General features: G+C 43.4%; 1 protein-coding gene across 1 annotated transcript in view; it reads right to left on the bottom strand.

Annotated features, from left to right (window-relative positions):
- Window positions 1–21,320, bottom strand: part of LOC111873834 (C-terminal-binding protein) — a 96,402-nt gene extending 75,082 nt beyond the window's left edge. Inside the window, exon 1 of the mRNA XM_023868840.2 lies at window positions 20,979–21,320. The gene's annotated coding sequence lies outside the window, so the exon portion shown is untranslated. The remainder of the gene's footprint in view (window positions 1–20,978) is intronic.
- Between the last annotated feature and the right edge of the window lie 77 nt (window positions 21,321–21,397).

The raw sequence follows: 21,397 nt of genomic DNA, 5'->3' as shown, positions 1-21,397 counted from the left end.
AAAATTCACTCTAGCTCTATTTTCTTTAAAGAGTACAATCTTGTGGGATATAACGCAGTGTAGTCCGTTGAAAATTCAACCGACCTGGCTTGCCACCAGTATCCACGCTGACATCTTGCTCGGCATATTCGGCCCTCAAGATGGAGCCGTTATGTTTCTCCGAAATGTCTGCTGACTTTCAACGGACTACAAGAAGTTATGTCCCAAAGGCAGTACTCTTAACCGTCGCCGTGATAACCTTAAATCCCCCCCCCAAACAGTATTATTCAAATTATGTAATTACACAGTTTCGCCTGCGAGCCTCATGGTGTTCAGTTTTTGCAAACTGCCCCTCGTGGTAAAAGAAAAAGAACTACCAATGACTAACAGAATATATCTGGGGGAAAATGTATGATTTCCGAAACCGACAGACAAACTAACGTACACTCATGCATGTCACTGCTACCCTAAAAATTTGGCGAACTGACGAGTGACAGCTGCGCCGAAAACACCACCACGTGACAGGAGATAAACACTCAGTGTTAGCCTGATATTCCTATCGGCGCTCTTAAGCTTCCTCTCTCGACAGCACACAATTACGCAAGTTATACTTAACAGACTCATTATCCGTCGGAGTAAAAGTGTAATAAATACACAATAAATAATGCGATAACATAAATAAAGCGAATTAATGATTACTAACGATATAACCATGGGACCACAGTAGTGTAATAGGTTCCGGCACTACGCTACAAGTCGGAAGGTCGCGGGTTCGATTCCCGATGACACTGGACTTTTGCAGTTTATCTAATCCTTCCAGCCGTACTATGGCCCTGGGGTCGACTAGCCTCTAAAAATGACTTACCAGAAATCATCCTGCGGCTAAAGAGTGTCTGGCGCGTAAGGCTGACTTCACCTCCGTCTGTGAGCCAACTGTTTAGAAAATGTGGGAGCCTCGACGTCTCAAAAACCTACGGGCCCCCACTGCCTCTTATCTTAACAACATGGCCAGTTGCAAAATATGCTTTGCACTACACTTTATTGCAAAGTCAAGTGGAAGTAAGTATCAACATCGTGTACAGGAGTTGGAGCAGTCAGTATACTGGCCGGGCGGTCGAGGTGTCGGAATTCGAATCCCGGTAGGGGCAAGATTGTTCTCCTCTCTACGTCGGCTATACCGGTTCTGGTGTCAACCCAGTCTCCTCTCCAACCGGTACCCAGGAAGCTTTCTCTGCGGGTAAAGCGGCCGGGGCGTGAAGCTGACCACTCACCTCCAACTAGCGCCGAGATGAAGAATGCGCGAATGGCTCTACCCATCCACTGCCCCCATACGTCTCCATGTCGTAGTGCTTAATTAATTAATTAAGCAAACACAAGGGCAACTTTTCCTAACGTCATCTTATAAGCCCGGCTCTCTTTTCCCGTACAAATCGTCATTCACTTGTTTTCTTTGTACTGAACTTTCAAAATGAAGCACATTACATACGGTACAAAAACCGCAAACTTCCAAGAAATGCTTTCCGTTGCACTCTGTTACCTTTTATCGGCACAAAGTTGTGATACTTTCCACATGGCTAATGTTTGTGACTGACACAGTAGGAGTTGGCTACCCCGCCCCGCTCGCATAGCCGCGGCTGCAGCCAGCCACACGGGCCCGAATGGTACTCATAGGAGTAACATATAATTTCCACATGTGCTTTTATTATTATGCATACTTCGCCGGCCTTGGTACTCTACTTCAAGCATGTATCTACTGATGAGAAACTCTACTTCAAGCATGTATCTACTGATGAGAAACTCTACTTCAAGCATGTATCTACTGATGAGAAACTCTACTTCAAGCATGTATCTACTGATGAGAAACTCTACTTCAAGCATGTATCTACTGATGAGAAACTCTACTTCAAGCATGTATCTACTGATGAGAAACTCTACTTCAAGCATGTATCTACTGATGAGAAACTCTACTTCAAGCATGTATCTACTGATGAGAAACTCTACTTCAAGCATGTATCTACTGATGAGAAACTCTACTTCAAGCATGTATCTACTGATGAGAAACTATCACAAGAATTACTGGGTTTCTGGACTTTTTCCATCGTCCGGAATTCTTGGTAAAAGAGGACACATTGGTGGGAAAGCCAGAAGGAAAGAGATAACTGGGAAAACCAAGGCGTAGGTGGGTGAACAATATTAAAATGGATCTTAAGAGATAGGATGGGATGGTAAAGATTGGATTGGTCTGACTCAGGATAGGGAACCAGTGGAAGGCTCTTGTGAACACGGTAATGAACCTTCGGGTTCCATAAAATGCTAGTAAATTCTTGAGTAGCTGCAGATTTGGCGGCTCCTCAAGAAGGGCTCAGCTCCATAAGTAAGAGGGCACGACGTTTCGGAAACAGGATGTTTCCGTTTTCAGGTGCGGAGACGAAGATACAGGCCTTAGGCCCCCCCATACACACAGTTTGGCCTTCCGATCGACCCTACACGCAAAACTGGAACAGTTTACCCCCTCCCTTTCCTCCCCATACACGCGCAGATAAAGCGGCAGGCTTTATGCCACAATCACGGTCTTCCAGCCTATAATGTTGAGTCACACACGTCACGTGCTACGGTCCTGCAGGCAGAACTGACGGACTGACGGGTTTCCCACAGGCCAACAGTCCAAACGATTGGCCGGCCGGGCGCACCACACACGTCAGTTTTGCCTTTCAGTCTTCAACTGTGCAGGCCGAACTGGAGGCCGAACTGTGTCTGTATGGGAGCCCTACCGACTGTATCAAAACATAAAGAAACTGAAAAAGCGGCCAAGGTCCACCAAAGGGCTGTAGAGCCATAGATAGTTACTCGGACTTATGCGGTCCTTAGTACCGGACATACACATTTTATATATGATATTCTGTAGTATGGTAAGTTGTGATACATTTTTATACCACATATTTTCTTTGCTTAAACTATCCACTGAAGTGAACGTATATGTAAAAACTAATGGTATTTAAGCGTTGTTGGACCTCGAGGTTTTCAGCACGGAAACCTTCGTGACAGATTCGCTTGTAAGTTGCGGACTTGCTGTAATTTTTAAATAATCACTATTCTGAAATATATTTCAAACTAGTATAACGCCAGTAATGCTCAAAACAAGGATGATATTTGTAGGGCATGGGGGAGAAGGGGAGGGCACATATGATTTTAGTGGGAAAGCGAGAAGAAAAGAGACCACTGGGAAGACCTAGACAAAGACGGAAGGATATTACACTGGATCTTGTAGACACAGGATGGAGTGGTGTGGATCGGATTATTTTGGTTCAGGACAGGGACTGCTGGAGGTGCTCTTTAGAACACGGTAATGAACTTTCGGGTTCCATTAAATGCTGGGAAATTCTTTTGCAGCGGCGCAACTGGCGACTTCTCAAGAACGGCTCAGCTCCAGGGAGTCAGTTACAACGCCCGCTGAAACTTCAACGGAAAGATCTAACAATCACTTTCTTACTATGGTTTCCACCAATTTCCACTGCAATATCCCTTCCCATAATCGATTCTCATACCTCACATAGATTTCGGACTTCAGAAACACGATTTCACTAACAGTGCGCCTTATGAACCTGGAAATTTTCTGGGATGACAATTTCCTTAACAGCTGGTGCTGCCAGATACAAGACTTTATTTCGGCGAAGGTGAGACAGCAATACCGAACAAGGAACAGGCTTTCTCACACTTCCGTTTATGACGCCATTTTTATCTATTTGTGACTACATGTCGACAAGAATAATAAGCCTTTTTACGTGCAGTAAGCGCTACATAAATACAACCTATTGACGTTAAGGAGCTATGTTACGTGGCAACTGTTATGCATGTTGAGCAGTTTTCAGAAAAATGTACTGAAGTACGATTCCGAATATCAAATTTCATGAAAACCAATTCAGCAGTTTCGGACCTGGTGCATACGGGAAGCCATACGAACCGGCACAACTCTTCTCTAGGTCTGTGCGTTCACTTCGTGTGAACTTGGCAAGACAAACCATTTTCGAACACGAGCAGCGTTGTGAATGAAAACGAAAATCTTGTAGGGGCACTTCACCGCACTAACCGGAGGTTGTTCACTTCACGTATCCGTTAGTGCAACTCCTCTAAAAGGTGTGAATATCTCTTTTGTTGAGCGACACTATCAGTAGGCAGACTACACAGAGTCGAATGGTGGAACAGACGAATAACAAAATGAAAAGATTTTAAATAAAGCGGTCGTGACGTAATGGAGATATCCCGACATGTCTGGACTACAAACCAGTATCCCGGTCATCATTCGAACCGAGCAACTCCTCCTGATTGCGAGAGCGTTACCGCTAAGCCAGTCCGTTCGGTGAGAGAATACAACGTTCTGCTTCTCGCGAAGGTCAACTACAGCGCTCGATGATACTGACGTGACCACGGCCAGAACCAGCACATAAAAAACAAGTTCTAGGAAGAACCCGTGCAGCATACTTAATTCTTACAGGATGGCGAAGAGTTCGAGATTAAGTCATACAATACAGCGTTCTAATTTTTGTGAACGAACGAATCTTGATAGCTCAGTCGGTGTAGCAACTAGACTATGGGCTGGAACATCGAAAAATCGGAATTCCGAGTCCAGGCAGGGGTAAGAATTTATTTTCCACAGCGTCCAGACGGGCTGTAAGATCTACACAGCATCCTACTCAATGGTTAGCAGGGACAGAGTAGCGGAGTCGTGAACATGGCTACTCCTCATTTAGTAAGTAAGTAAAGGTAAGAGGCCTCCGTAGTCTAGAGGTAACGTTCCCACCTCATGACTCGTGGTACGCGGGTTCAAATACCCGGCGGAGGTCGTCGAATTTTTAAGGGCGGAAAAATTCAGGGAACAAGTCCTCCGGGAGGGACTTTAAGCTGTGTGACCCGTGTCGTAACTTTACGGCACGTAAAAGAACCTCATATCCCCAAAGGGGATCACTGAGCCAAATTCCAGGCCGTTTCCCGCCCAACAATAGCCTCTAAGGCCTCTGATAGATGGGGGAAGCATTACAGACACCGCTAAGCAAGTGGCCGAACTCGCTTGCTCGGCGGGACTGATGGTACGTACCATTTATCGGTAGGTATAGAGACTGGTAGAATATCATAGAGGGAAACACAATAGATCAAACTGGTCGCGGTGCATGGGGAAACCCACCCTCTCTAAATAACTAAGTAAGTAGGTATCCATGTAATAGGCCGTGGAGGCCCACTGAGTTGTGAGATGTAGAGGTTCTCACATTTTCTAGGCAATCGGCTCACACATGGCGGTGAGGTTGTCAGCCTTACTCGCCGGCCGCCCCTTACCCCCAGGAAGATTCCTGATACTCATTTCTGTTAGAGGTTGAGTCGACCCCAGGGCCATAGTGCGGCTGGAAGTATTAGGTAAATTCACGTCATCGGAATTCGATCCCGCGACCTTCCGGCTTGTAGCATAGTACCTCAACCAACTACGCTACCGCGTCAGTTAGTTCCGAGATAAAAGACTACTTGGAACTATTCCTACACAGAATAGCAGAATAGCACACAGTATTCAATGGTTGGAATATGAAAACACTTGGAAGAGTCAATGCTCTCAAAACGTACATTACACACACTGGCGAGGAGCATTGCCTGTCTGCAGAACTGTAGACTTCAGACACCCAAACAGCGCAAGGCCAACATTACTAGACAAGTTAGTGAGATCCTTTTACTGCCGAGTTGGGAGTCTAACTCCAGAGTTTAGTACTTCGTAATGTGTCATTGTGTACGTTCGCTCTATTCGTTTCTTACTGTCTTTCTCTCTCCCCCCCCTCACTGTAAGTCATACTTTCCAGCACGCAGCTTTTTTCCGTATCTCACTTCAAAAAGTTCCTTGAACCACAAAATACTGCACTGAAAATAAGAACACGTTATATACATGTTCAAACTAATGCAAAACTCCTCCCATATTTTGTGCGATATGGGAAATGTGCGTAAGCGTCTTCGCCGGAATTTCCACTTAACGCCCCGCAGTCTCGAAACCGTACTGTTCCCAGCATTACATGGCTATGCAGTTACTTTCACGACACTGTATCTGCTGCTGAAGTTACGTAGCGTCAATGAGCTGTGACTCTGTAGATTACGAAGATAGACGGCATATACCGAGATCTACTTTAGGACAGTAAATTAAGTAACGTGGCCGTACCATCACGGTGTTTGCTTCGAATAACTCAAGAAAACCAACCATGAAGAACTTCAGGCAAGACAGTCAGTGCTCCGGCCAATATCCTTACCGGGTAGTCCAGGATACGAATTCGGACCGTTACAGCTACACCAATAGGAACCTGCCCTCACATCCGATCCATGGGAAGGATGCGAACCGTATACGAACGATACTGCCACACACATTCAGGATGGAGGTTATGGGACCGGAAGAGGAGCCTCAGTTATAGGATGCTTGGTGAACCCCAGAGCTGGTCTGTCTGACAGGAATGGAACTTTGGCGTCCAGTTACTTTACTGACTCGTAAGTCTGCAGGAACAGGATCAAAACAACTGGGCTGAGTTGTTCAGGTTTCATGCCAAAGGCGATGGGGCCGGAACTCAAAGCAAATTATGAAAATATCTTTCACATATTGGTGGACACTAACCGGTAAGAATTTTCATCCACGTTAAAATGTATTTATGACGAATGTTTCACCTCTAAAATGCTACATATTCCGTCCACTCCTTCCAAAATCATTCCCCAAACACCGTACAAACTATGCAGTGGAAAATGCGCAAGGTAAAGGTAAAGTTGTTTCTAATTAAGCACTATAGCATGGAGGCGTATTGGGAAGTCGATGTATAGATCCACGTATTCTTGACCTCGGCATTAGTTGGTGGTGTGTGGTCAGCTTCACGCCCCTGCCGCTTTATCCCCGGAGAAGGGGCCCCATAACCGGTCTGGATCTGGAGAAGTCTCTCTTCTAGCGGGACTAGAACTCCGACCCTTCGGCTGCCGAGCCCGTAGATGGCTCCTGCGGAAAATGTGTCACAAAACGAAAACAACAAACCACAACTGAAGGATCCGTTAATAGCTTCAAAGTGAAGCTGACCGTCTCAATATGATATTCGTGGCTTGCTCACCGCACTCTCTATCTCTCTCGCGCTCTGCAAAGACTTCACGCCCTTCATGCACACATCACGTCGCTGTAAGCAGCGCGATGCTTCATCTTTCCGCTCAATAACTCAACTGGATTTTAATTTTTGGTACAGACACCCGACCGTCGAGAGGGGGAAAAGAGGATTTCAGTATGGGGAGGTCATATATTCTGCACCGAAATCTGTTCCGCCTCAAATCTATACCGACCTTTCTTTTTCATGCAACGATTTCGCTCTCGACCGGTTATGTTCTGCCCAGAGCAACACAACATCCTGTACACTACAAGCGGTCCTCACTTTGCTCTCTTCAATATCAACTGCTCTGGGGGTGGGGAGATGGCAACAGCCCTAAATGTCGTAACTAATGCAACAATTTAAACGCTTACTTTTGTTTACTTCTTGTTCATCATCATCATCATCATCATCATCACCACCACCACCACTGTCGTCTAACTGAACTGTGCTATTTTCCTTTATTTCTGCAAATATGCAATACGTTACTGTTTTAAAGGGAATATAGTTTTGCTATGGGTTAAGGGGACCGCGGTAGCGTAGTTGGCCAAGGCACTATGCTACAAGCTGGAAGGTCACGGTTTCGAGTCCCGATGAGACCACTGGATTTTTTCAATTTACCTAATCCTTCCAGGCGCACTATGGCTCTGGGGTCGACTCAGCCTCTAACAGAAATGAGTACCAGGAACCTTCATTGGGGGAGGGGGGTAAAGGGCGGCCGGGGCGTAAGGCTGATAACCTTACCGGCACCTGTGAGCCGACTGAAAAAAAAACAAATGCGGGAACCTTGACGTTTCACAACACTATGGACCTCCAAGGCCCGTTACAGGATAGCTTTTTTTTATTATTTTAGGTTCTGAATGAATCGCATGTATATCTTCCCAGGGGTAAAGTGACAGGGGCGTGAAGCTCACCACTCACCTCCAGCTAGTGCCGAGGTCAAGAAAATGTGACTCTATATATCCACTCCCCCATACGCTTTCATGGCGTAGTGCTTAATTAGTTAAGCACGGGGACAACTTTACATTTTTATGTATTCTGAAAGTCAACTGCATGTACTAAAAAATTTCGAACCGGATCTTCAACCACTTAAATTACAGAAATCCATTAATCCGTAACACGAAGAGCATTTTCTGCAACCCCTGAAAGTACATTATGCGTCAAAAATTACAGTACTGAAATGAAAAGACGTCCTGTTGATACCACTGTCTATTCATGTGAAGGCCCCTTGCAAGACAGAACCTTCTCAAATCCTGAAGAAATGGTCCGATCACCATGTCCCTGTAGCGTTCTTGGGTGACGGTAAGAGCATTGCCTTCCTCATCCTCAATGAAATAGGGGCCTAATATACCGTGTGCTGAGACGGCACACCATATCGTCACACGTGTACTGTGTAGCGGTTTCTGGACGATAAGGTCTGGCCGCCCAAACGAAGGAAGCGAGTTGTCTGGCGACCACTTCCGTATGAGCGGAAATAATACTCAACTATGAATACTTTTTCTTCCGTCGAGAGACCCATTTCCAACAACGGCACAACACAACTTCCTTTTCACTACTGGGAACACGTGCGGCTGGAGATTTGCCCCGTCGACAAACGCACATGCGCGTTTGAGATGCGGGAGTTTCAGTACTGCATCTTTTGGCGCATACTGTATATGAAGGCCAGAAATGGGCAGAAGCGAAAGCATTACAACCTAGAGTCTTAACAAACTCAGGTTTACAGACTACGGAAAACTGGACAAATAAGAAAGAAAGTTACAGACAATTTGGAGGAAATGAAACTGAATGGGACAAGTGGGGATCAGGCTAATTTATTTGTTGAAAACAAAAATACCACAAAAAGAGAAACCCGTACACGCCATTAGAAATGAGTAAGGAGCCACATGTACAAAACATTCTAGAAATACAATCACAAATAAACCTTAACACAGTAGGGATGACGAATTGAAGACCTGAAGAAAATTACACATCAAGAAGTCACAATTTGTATTCTCAACGCGGTACTGCCTGGGTGATTAAACGAAGCAGACTGATATGTAGCAGGTATAAAGGAAATAAGAGTACATACAAAACTTACGTGGGGATATCTCAAAGGAAAGCATCAATTTGTATAAAAGGCAAAATAATATGAAAAAGAATCTTCGGTCAAAGCAGAATTGTTTAGTGCTAATTGTAGAAACAAAAACTCCGAGGTTTCAGTCCGCAAGCGAACTATACCGATCGAGCGGCCGCTGCTTGTCGGCGAAGTTAGTACCAACTTTAGCGGATAGAGGGTATCGTGTGGTCAGCGCAACGGATCCCCACGGCCGTTAATCTCGGAGCAGCTTTTTTTACCATTCAAGTAGCTCCTCAATTATCCTCACGAGGCTGAGTGGATCCCGTTCCAGACCCACTACTTTTCAGAAAATCTGGAAGCACCGGGAATCAAACCCGGGACCTCTGGATCTGTAACCAGGAACTCTGACCACTAGACCACAGAGGCGGTCCGAACAGAACATTAACTCGGACAAAATGAACTTTCGGAAATAGCCGGGGGAGGAAGGCAGGCAAGGTCGCTACGTACAACTGACAACTGCAAAAAAAAAAAAAAGTTTGGTAATCTAATTCTTGTAATACAGACGCTGGAATAAGATAGCGGAGCTCTGAATGAAGATACAAACAAAAATTAGACATGTTTAACCTGTTGGTCCATATGATCAACAGTCAACTAGCCCAGACACACCATTCCTTGTCTCTTAAAGATTTCAACATGGTTCAAATGTTCGCTACTAAAATTTCAATTTCAATACTACTTCTACTGGGCATATGAAGGCATTTCTGACAATAAAATTTACTCAGTGGTTCAAATTACGAAGGTGACGATCATTGTCCATTTTAGGGTCTAAATGTAAAGGTGGATATAACCCGCATATCACCAGCTTTGCAGGTATTTAACGTTGCCACCTTCAGATAATACATTTGCCCTGTGCTTAACTAAACACAACGCCATGAAGACGTATGTGGGAGTGGATGTACTGATCCACGTATTCTTGACCTTGGCACTAGTTGAAGGCGTGCTCAGCTTCACCCCTCGTACCCACTGGATAGAAGGCTGGGTGAGCCCCAGAACCGGTCTGGACGACATGGAGAAGAGCAAAATCCTGCCCTTACCACGACTTCAACTCCGACCCCTCGGCCGTCCAGCCCGTAGCCAGTCTCTGTACCGACTGCGCTATCGCGGTTCCTTCAGGTAATTATAAACTAATTTTATGCGGCTTTCCAATACTGGAAACGGTAAGCTACCAATGAACTACACACACAAGTGGTTATCTATAATTTTGTCTAAAAATCTGAAAGTACTGTGCTCTAAGAGAAGGCGAGGCAATTACCAAGGCTTGTTGCGTGTACTGGGCAAGCTAAAAAACAGCAAGACTTTTGGTCGATTCTTACTGTTGGTACACTGAATCTCAATGTCCCCAAACGAACAGTAAATAGGTCAAGGCCAATACGTTCTAAACACCGTTTGCCTCGAATTCTCTTCGTTGGAGGACAGTAATCACTAATCAGTCAGCTTTTCAGCGTCATTCCCAGAATGCATCCCTGGTACGATGTTATCACACAGACTGACAAACAGACCCGCTCAGCCAATACACGTTCTGGGTAACTGGGGTTTGACATTCCAGGGATTCGCTTCCAATTTCGACTGGAACATCAGCTATCCTGGCAGGGGTGTCTCGCGATTTTTCTCAGTCCTCGATTAGACTTCGACCGCTTCCTTCCATATCAATTCCAATTAATCTTTCAGTCTACCCTTCAACACTATAGTCTAGTTACTGACAGTCGTAAAATTACACACAAAAAACCATGGTGTGGTCCTTAATTAAGTATAGCGACAGCATGAACATGGCCCTTATCTTATTAGGCCACTCACTTTGCGATAAATGTTATGATACCAAGTCTGACACAAGCCGAGGTAAGAGCAAACTTCATAAAGCTTACTTTCCTAACGCACATACTTATATCCTACATTCATACAAATCTATTACTATTCTATTCTAGTTGTTATTATCTTATTTTCTTTCTCTGAAGTACTTACTATATAAATATAGATTTTATCTACGCCAAATTTGTGCTACATAACCTCAAAGTGTCACACAGCACACTGCCTGTAAGTGTATACATACAAATAAAAGTTCATACATGATTCTCACACATTTATGACCCATCTCCACACCAAATTTCACAAGTCCAGACCAACTACTCAGACTATTAAATTTGGGGGGGGGGAATCACCCAGCCACCTCCACGTTATTATCCATTCCAAACAAAAATACGTGAACAAAATTTGCATTTCAGGGCCCTACACTAAATGTAGCTCCCAGTTCATAAATTCGGACGCCCGCCATATTATTACTGATGCTGGAAACCCAAAAGCAAGAAGCTTGAATGGTCTCCAATGCCATAACTATAATTACATATTTCGTGAATATAGGTCAAATGACACCCACATACAGGCAGCATGGCGACCCCATGCGCTTACTTTTTCTTCTTCAAGAACGGAAATTAGGCTCACGCTGCTTGGATTACTAGTCAACAGTCGCGACGCGAACAGGTTACAAGTCACGTAAAACAAACCAAAGCCACCAACATTTGAACCACGACTCTCCGAATACAAAGCGAGTTTCATTACTTGTTAAGAAATTATACAGCTGCAGACGGGAGGGGTTACTGACCTCGCCAAGTACAGCCGAAGACGTATGATGTACCTTGCACACCCAACACGCAACGATCCGAGCTGTAGACGTACTTGACTGAAGTCCTCACATCAGACTACACGGTGTCATAACCGCAAAGACTGTTATCTTCAGCAATGCCACACACGCAGCCACTCCTGATAACCGTTTCATGTTTTTCGTAACGAAACCTTCCGCTTCCACCAAATTTCTTGTGTAGCCGAGCCGCAAATGGCTACACTGTTCCATGGATTTTGTTGTTTTTGCACGTACGCGCGATAATGCAGCCCAGTGTGCCAGCACTGCACCACAATGGTACGCATTGCATACGGCGGGACTGCCCAATTAACATAACAGTTATAATTATGTATAAACATCTGGTGTAATATCTGCTGCTTTTGTGCCTACAAAAAAAATACGTATTAATTCTGATACTGTCTGGAAAACGTCATTTGCACGTCACCCATAAAATAAACTAATAACGCTAGGTCCTGTCCCATTTCTGAAACATTCCAAAATAAACAATGACAGGGCCCAAGTTTTTTTTGGGGGGGGAGGTGCTGTGAGACAGCTTATTATGTTTCTCAGAAGATGGCAGTATTGTACGGACATGCCTATCTGGATGGAATAACAATGGGCGATATATGTCCCGGTACACGAGTTAAGTCACCACTGATGGAGTCACAGAAACAAGCTTTGAGATTCAGTGAAGTAAACAAACTTAACACCACGAGCTGGAAATCACTGTTTACTTGTTCTTTTTTTTTTTGTTTTTTGTTTCTTGAATTTCAGTTATACACTAAGACGCACCATCACACACGAAGACTATTTATTGTATAAACACAACAGAACTGTCTAATCTCAGGGTGTCATTATAAACTTCGTTTCGTTTCTTGAGGTGGGGTGAGACTTTGAGTCCGCTTGGTACGTCGGCCATTTATTGACCTGCTGTACCGGCCCCGGATGATAGATGATCAGTGCGGAACAGTCGGTGGAACCATAACTGGCAGGGGAAACCGAAGTGCTCGGAGAAAACCTGCCCCAGTGCCACTTTGCTCACCATAAATCCCACATGAGCTGACCTGGGCTCGAACACGGGTCGCCGCGGTGGAAAGCGTGCAACTAACCGCCTCAACTACGGTACGGCCCTACTAGATGCGAAACACACGTCTTGAAACCAAAACCTCAACATCCCAGATGCTGTTGACTACACGGGGCGTTCTTCCATATATGCACGACGCACCACACCAGACGTTTCAGACACACCATGTTTGAAATCCTACACTTACACGTTGTCGGTAGAACTGAATAAAGGTTCTTATCGATCCCAGCATAAGCAAAGCTTAAATCAAACCTTTATCAATCTAAACTAGATGACGAAAATAAAAGTCTCTGCCCCTCTCGTGAATCGAACCCTGGTCGTCCAGCACACATCCAGTCACTTCACGAGGTCACCTTGGCCCACACTAAACTGCTGTGTGCGTATAAAAGTCGCGCGGATTCGTCACTGCTAAACCTGAGAACAGCAACTGTGTATAGCTCCGCGCAACACGCCACGCGACACGATACGCACGAACATCAATTCTATAGGTGTTTCCACCTGACGTCAAAGATACGCAAACAAATCAAGATCTCGACCCGTCCGCTACAGCACTGAGCTCCATATTCGACCAACACGTAAATAACGACCGGACATCTTCAACACCGAGCCCTTCTCGAGAAACTGCCAGTCGCTCAGCTACACAAGAATTTCTCTCAACATCTTATGGAACCCGAAGGTTAATTACCGTGTTCACAAGAAAACTCCATTGGTCACTATCCTGAGCCAGATAAATCCAATCCATACCACCCCATCCTATCTCAGATCCACTTTAATATTATCCTCCCTGCTACGTCTTCCTAGTGGTTTCCTTCTGGCTTTCCCACCAATATCCTATATACGTTCCTCTTCTCCCCATTTCGTGCTAAATACTCTGCCAATCTCTTCCGTCTTGACTTGCTCATTCTAATTATAGTTGGCAAAGATTAAAAGTTATGAAGCTCCTCATTATGCAGTTTTCTCCAGCCTCCCGTTACTTCACCCTTCTTCAGACAAAAAAATTTTCTCAACACCCTCGGTGCATGTTCCTCCCTCACTGTCAGAGACCAAGTTTCACACTCATACAGAACCACAGGCAAAAAAAATATAGTTTTGTATGTTCTAATTTTTCCGTTTTTGGACGAGAGTGAATGGTAGCAAGCATTACCAGAATTAAACTGCGAAACAAATTCCAGTACACCTGCAATCCCCGACCAACCTTTCGTTCCGGACGTCAAGGATTTATTTACTTACGTGCAGTTTATTTACCGACTCTTGTCAGTCACCCAGACTGCACTGCGGCGAAGACTGAACTATACTCAACACAAACTGAAAGGTACGTGGAAGAGGTCATGGCCTAATCTAATTTACTACCCCATCACCTACTGGAGGGAAAAAAAATCAGCCAAAACAGCGGTCAAGACGGTCGGCGCTTGAGCCAACGTGCTAGGTAAAAATAATGTAAAGATTCAAAAAACACCATCTGGCATTTCACAAACATATCTGAATCTAAACGAAACTTAGATTTGTTTCTTGGTTTATTTAACAATGCTTCACCTGTTGCAGAGGTTATACAGCGACGAATTCCAGAAGTTGTAGTGAGAAGCTGAGAAACGCAACGACAAACCTCAAATCAGGTTAACGGGTCTCGAAGCGGGAGTAGGAAACCAACATCAAAAGAATAAATACCAATTTCCACATGACAACTTACGAAGTACTACTATGTCAACCATCTGTAACTGGTACACGCATGCGTGAAGACTGCCATTATTTGTCACGGCACAACGAAACTGAACTACAGGACAGCGGTCTTGTATCATTTCCATTTTCAGCTGTAGATTTCCTGAAAGGATCAAGTCCCATAAAGAACTCATGATGCCCACTTTAAAGTAAAACGAAAATATACTTTTCTTCAAATGCGCCCGTCTATATGGACAGGCCAGCACGATTTACAAATTGGTAAGTACACCCAAAGCCGCGGCCTCCGTAGTCTAGAGGTAACGTTCCCACCTCATGATTCGTAGTACGCGGGTTCAAACCCGGCGGAGGTCGTGGAATTTTTAAGGGCGGAAAAATTCAGGGAACAAGTCCTCCGGGAGGGACTTTAAGCTGTGGGTCCCGTGTCGTAGCTTTACGGCACGTAAAAGAACCTCATATCTCCTAAGGAGATCACTGAGCCAAATTCAAGGATATTTCCCGCCCAACAGTAGTCTCTAACGCCTCTGACAGATGGGGGAAGCATTATAGATACCGCCAAGCCAGTAGAGGCCGAACTCGCTGGCTCGGTCGGGACTGATGGTAAGCACCAGTATCGGTAGGGTATAGAGACTGGTAGAATATCACAGAAGGGAAGCACAATAGATCAAACTGGTGGCGGTGCATGGGGAAACCCACCCTCTCCAATAACTAAGTATACGCAAAGCCCGTCGAAACGTCTCAGCCAATATTCCCACGACGTGATAACTGTGAGATATTGCTTGACATGGCTTTTAACATAAATACAATTACTTCGTACATCTCTAGGCATGTAAGATTTGAGGTGTTCACGGCGGTGACTATGAAGAAAGCAGTCTTCTGGGACGTGGCGCCGTGTAGATATTGCGTTAACCAACGTTTCGGAGGAACTTATCGCCTCCATCTTCAGGGTAGAAGACAAAAGAAGAAAATCCGCGAGCGAGAAATCAGCGTGGGCAGATGCTAACCGACTAATGTCGAATCGAATAAACCTAGCTGTATAAGAGTAGGGAGAGAAGTGAGAGGGGCTACATTGGAAACCTTCTACCTTGAAGATGGAGGCGATACGTTCCTCCGAAACGTCGGTTAACACAATATCTACACGGCGCCAAGTCCCAGAAGGCTGCTTTCTTCACCCGTAGGCATGTATAAGGCTGTATTAAACTAATTTTACATGTCTAGCTAAGCTGGTTATTGTATGTAAGTTCAATCATTAATATTATTGTTTCCTTTCATACGAAAGTACGACAATTATAACAGGATACGTTCACTGCGAATATCTATTAGCAAGCAACACTTCAGTTTAAGTGGATCTCCCACCTCAGATATTTGCAAGGCTTCCATGCTGGTATCACTGATTGTACGGAATTAGAAAACAGATACTATTCGCGGGGTGTGATATAAGACATTGTAATAATTTACACCGTAGGACTGGTTATGCCAGGCAAGATTCGAACACGAAACCGAACAGATAAAATGTGCGTCGTTAATCACCATTACAGCGTTACCAGTTTCTGTAAGGCAAAGCGCCTGAAGTAAAACCAAAATTCATTCCTTGGCTTCATGGATAGGCCAGCAGCTAGTTCTGAAGAATTAATGTCATACGGTAACGTATTTAGTTACTAGACACGGGATTTGGATTGGTAATTAGATTTACTGGACTCCTACAAATCGTAACCACAGGCAATTTTGGCGCAATCGCTAATTCACTACAGGACGTACTAGTCTTTTCAATTCTTCACTGGTGGTTGCCTGGTAACGGATCTCAACAATTTCGTCTTCCGTGCTCATGCCGCTACCGGCTGCCGACTGTCTCGCACCTAACCCATGACAACACATTCTCGATTGCGGCAGCTTTCACAACTATATTGACTCGCAACTAACTCAAGAGTTACTTTAAGACCGGCGGTTTACCACCAATCCGGGCGTCTTTGCGCCAAGCCCCTTGAGACTCATGACCAGTTTTCTTTGAAGCTGAACCATTACGGTCATGGAACCGATGTTTAATCAGAAGATCATATGAAATACATAAATTCTCTATGGGCTTTGTAGCGTAACGACAGGCTTCAGTTATCACTGAACTTCAGAGGATGAACCAAATCTAAGATATCACGGATATTCGACAATAATGCAACACAATTTTAATTCTTGTTAACTACAGGCCTCGGGCCTACCCCGTGATGATATAAAACGTTCCATTACGAAAAGTTCGATTGGCACAAGTCTGTAATAAATAAGTGCGGCAGTTTGGCTACGCTCAAAACAAGAGGAATGACTCCACGGAATGACTCCACAGACAGACTCCGGTAATTCCTGATTAATTTGTGAAGCGCTCAAAGGAAATTATAAGCATCGTTCATAAATATTGTGTCTCAGAGACACAAGGGAACAGGATGCAATTTAATCTAGTGTAAACCGTCCTTCCACAGGTGCTTTGAACCGCTACGGCAAAGCGTAAAGCAAAAGCTCTACGCAGTCAAGCGTGCATTCTTCCGTTTGTCTCGAAATAGAAGAGTACAGAGCAGCGAGAGGGACTGAGACAGAGCTAAACCTAAAACATGAACGTGGCCTAAACAGCACCTGCTTATATATCCAATTTAATTCTGTACTTAGAAAACAAAGCACACTTTTCAATATGTCAACGTGCGTGTTTGGGTTTATTCATTCAACAGCGGCACACCAAAACGGAAATTCTCCGGTACACTATGGGCTCAGTTCGATCATCATAACGACTAGGTCCACGCAGTCAAGATGACATACTTTTCTACGCACAATACAGCAAAAATGTGCATAAAGATGATGGACGGTCATCAAGAACATGCGACACTGCTTCACACATGTTTTTTCGAGAATTACAAATACATGTGGGCGTCAGAACTAAGTGCAAACAATATGGCTTCAATGCATCCAGAAAATTAACATACACGTAATTTGGAAGTCTGCAGTTTGTATGTGCACCTCATGTGGTTACGGTCATTAAATCAAGGATGAAATGAGCGGGGAAAACGAAATGCTTACAGAAATTTGGTTGGAGGAATATGAATCCTAGATGATCAAGTCAAGGAGGATTAGATGGGCAGGGCATGTAGCACGAATGACGGCGAATAGGAATGGACATAGGATATTGGTGGGTAAGCCAAAAGGAAAGATACCACTGGGAAGACCAAGGCATAGGTGGGTGGATAATATTAAAATGTATCTTAGAGAGACAGGATGAGATGGTATGGATTGGATTGATCTGGCTGAGGAGGGGGACTTGTGAACACGATAATGAACCTTCGGCTTCCATAAAATGCTGGGAAATTCTTGACTAGCTGGAGAATTGGCGGCTCCTCAAGAGGGGCTCAACTCCACGAGTATGAGATACACATAAGGGCACAACAATAAAACAGGAAATATGCAGTGAGTCAAATCATCACCACCAGTGCAGATCGTTACGGCATTAGAAAATGACTGCAGATTCTGTTTTCAACATAGGATGGGAAGCAAATAACAGCAATGGAGGTATCATTAAACACACACAACTTTTTTCTACCACAGTATAATGTGCATTTGGAAAAATTTTGGACACACAAAAGTGTGGATACATTAAGAAGGGATCGAACTGGCTCACTGCTGGGACAATGGTGGACTTTTATGAAATTCAAGGGCTCATTAATGGTAGAAATCAATTGTTCAAGGATGATTCCTGTATCACTGAGTTGACAGACACACATAATTGCACTAGCAGCTCAGAAAACCATGAATGGCATTTTTGATGATGTATTCTTCACACATTCAAGATTACAATACACATAAAAACCATCTTCCAAGATGTCCTACGTGATGCACGATGCAAGTATAACTGTCTCTAAACTTTGAACTACTATACAAAAAAAAATTCACATTTTAAAGTTTTGTGTTCCACACAGGTGCATTTGACCTCTGATTACTCGGTTTAAAAAACATTTCTACTTCACGTTTAATTTAAAGCAGCCTTCAACTTACGGTACTGAGAGGAATATGAAAATAAACATGATGTAAAAGCAAATCATATTATTACAAATTTCCTGCTATTCTGTATCCTTTTGTCTGTCGGTTATTCTGCTTACAAACTTAATTTCATGGATAATATTAATAATGATAATAATAATAAAACATTATGGTCATCTGGTCTGATCAAAAGACACTTTCAATTAATACTGACCACAAGAAATACGTACTACAAAACGTTGAAATACAAAGCACAGCCTCTACAAAACAACCTCCCATAAAAATATAGTCAGTACTTTCTGGTCATCTGAATTTCACTCATCTATAACTGTACAAAGTCGTCCTACAACCACAATTTAACGCCAACTTATTTCAATTAAGAAAACCTGGAATGCATAAAATTCTACGTTTTAAAATTAATGCTTTACCTTCAACAGTTCTATTCACTTACATGTCCCTATAATGTGTACCCCGCATTTTCACACACAACTGTACCATGAATGAAACTTTTGAAGTATTCAGGTCATATCTCAGTACTAAACATCAGTTTCTACACCTGAACATATTTCCTACAGCAAATGGAAGACACATCTGTAAATGATATAAAGCAATTAGCTGTCCTGTTGTAACAGTTTCTTTCTGTTATGTATTACTTGTGCTCCCTCCTGCACACACAAAAATTTAATTAAAAAATTCCACACTGTTGTCAGCCTAACAAATCTTACATCACCCAGCACAATGAGTTATGCAAATACAAATAAAGTAATCAGTCATAAGACTAATTAATACGTGTAGCACACTAAGAGACTTAAATCACAGACATGTGGCAAGGTAACACGTTTATGTAACCAGATATGAAAACACAGCCATACACAAAGTGAAAGCAAGCTTACCATTCTTTCTCTAACCATCCTCCAGACAACGAATTCCCTACTGCAAAGCTTGGGGCAAATATGGATCTTTGAAACTTGGCTTATAATTATGAAGGCAATCAGATGTAATGACTTCCAGCATTAACTATTTCCATCTAATGAGAAAAAAACATATATATCCCTCCCCCCCAATAATGCTACTTATTAACTGGAAAGATGTACAACTGATCAGTTGAACTAGCACTATCAGGCAAATACTGAAAATATCACCCAACTTGGCAAAGAAGGCAGTTACACCTATCACCCAACATACCAGAGAGAGCAATTACAGTGGTCACAACTACATTAACTTGTCCAATGCAATCCTCAACAGTTTGGGCCTAACCCAATTCTAAAACACAGGCAGAGTTCAGACAACACGAATTATTAAAACCTGACCTCAATTAATTAAATATTAAGCAAAACAGAATAATGTCACTTTAAAACCCAAAATAAAACTTCACCATGGCCAAGATAATGTTAATGATCACAAATATTAAGTATTACAAATGCTATTTTAATTATATTACGCATTGTAAAAGAATCAATTTCTGACTAAAGCAGGTGCTTAAGGCCGCGCCATAGCTCAAGCGGTTGGTCGCTGGCTTCCCATCGCGGCGGTCCGGGTTCGATCCCGAGTCTGGTCAAGTGGGATTTGTGGTGGACAAAGTGGCGTTGGGGCAGGTTTTCTCCGAGTACTTCCGTTTCCCCTGCCAATCTTCATTCCAGCAATTGCTTCACAATCAACATCACCTATCATCTGGGGCTGGTACAATAGGCCAGAAGTTGCCGCAGTACAAGGAACTTAGTCCCACCCCACTAGCAATAAAAAAAAAGCAGGTGCTTGATATGGTCGAATAGTAATGTCCCACAGAATAAGCCTTCTAGAGGCAAGACAATAAAATACATTACCTTTGAAGGTCAAATGCTACACTGGCGAATTTATATATAAAATTACAAAATACAAAACTTCGCGAATGCACCATACAAATCCAATTTCTATAATAAATGTCAATTTATGCATAAAGGCTACGCTGACAGAAATAAGAAACTTCTGAATCCAATATCAACGAAAAATTACTCTTCGGCCAAATAAAATTACACATTACCCTAAAGGCTCCCTAAAGAAGTGGATAAATATAATTAAAAAATTATCTAAATCAGTCTTCCTACATCAACAAGATATGTGAGGCCGCGTCTAGGGTCCAGTTTACCAACAAGGCATAGGAAAGCCGGCGGGCAAAACATGGTTCGCATTTTAAACCAGCCACTTCCTACAGCTTGAAACGACCAGTGGCCAAGCGTAAACGCCGACTCTTTTGAGTAAACATCCTACTTCTCTGTGAGTTCTAGTATTTAATGATAATACCATATTGTGCGTTTCATAACAAAATGTGGAAATGGGTCACCCGGCAAGTTTCTCTTGAAGGTATTGATCCAGAATTACTGCCCTTACCTTGTAACTTGACAGAAACAAAGACTGGCCACGCTGCTTTGTAGTTCCAACGTCTGGTTTTGCCTACTGAAACTTTAGTCACTATATTTCAACACCCACACTTTATAAACAGTCCACGAACACAAATGTTTTGAACTGCAAGGATCTGACTTCACTAACGAGAGAATTTCAGTTTCAAACACATTAATTTCAAAAGAAAATACACCAAACGCGAGGGAACAAATCACTCTCCCCACTTCACTAAAATGGTGTCCAATCTCGCAAATTCTCGTGCAAAGATCAACAAACGAGACTTCACGAGATCCCAACCCTTCAACTTTGGTTATGTCCTGTCCATGACTACCACTGCTTGGAAAGTAATCGTTTCAACCTGAAACAACTCATGCGACATCTAAACACAGAAAATAGAAACTAAAACT

This window comes from Cryptotermes secundus, unplaced genomic scaffold (genome assembly GCF_002891405.2).
Source record: "Cryptotermes secundus unplaced genomic scaffold, Csec_1.0 scaffold215, whole genome shotgun sequence".
NCBI classification, from domain to species: domain Eukaryota; kingdom Metazoa; phylum Arthropoda; class Insecta; order Blattodea; family Kalotermitidae; genus Cryptotermes; species Cryptotermes secundus.
The sequence above is the reverse complement of the archived record's forward strand: the minus strand, read 5'-3'. Positions and strand labels throughout refer to the sequence as shown.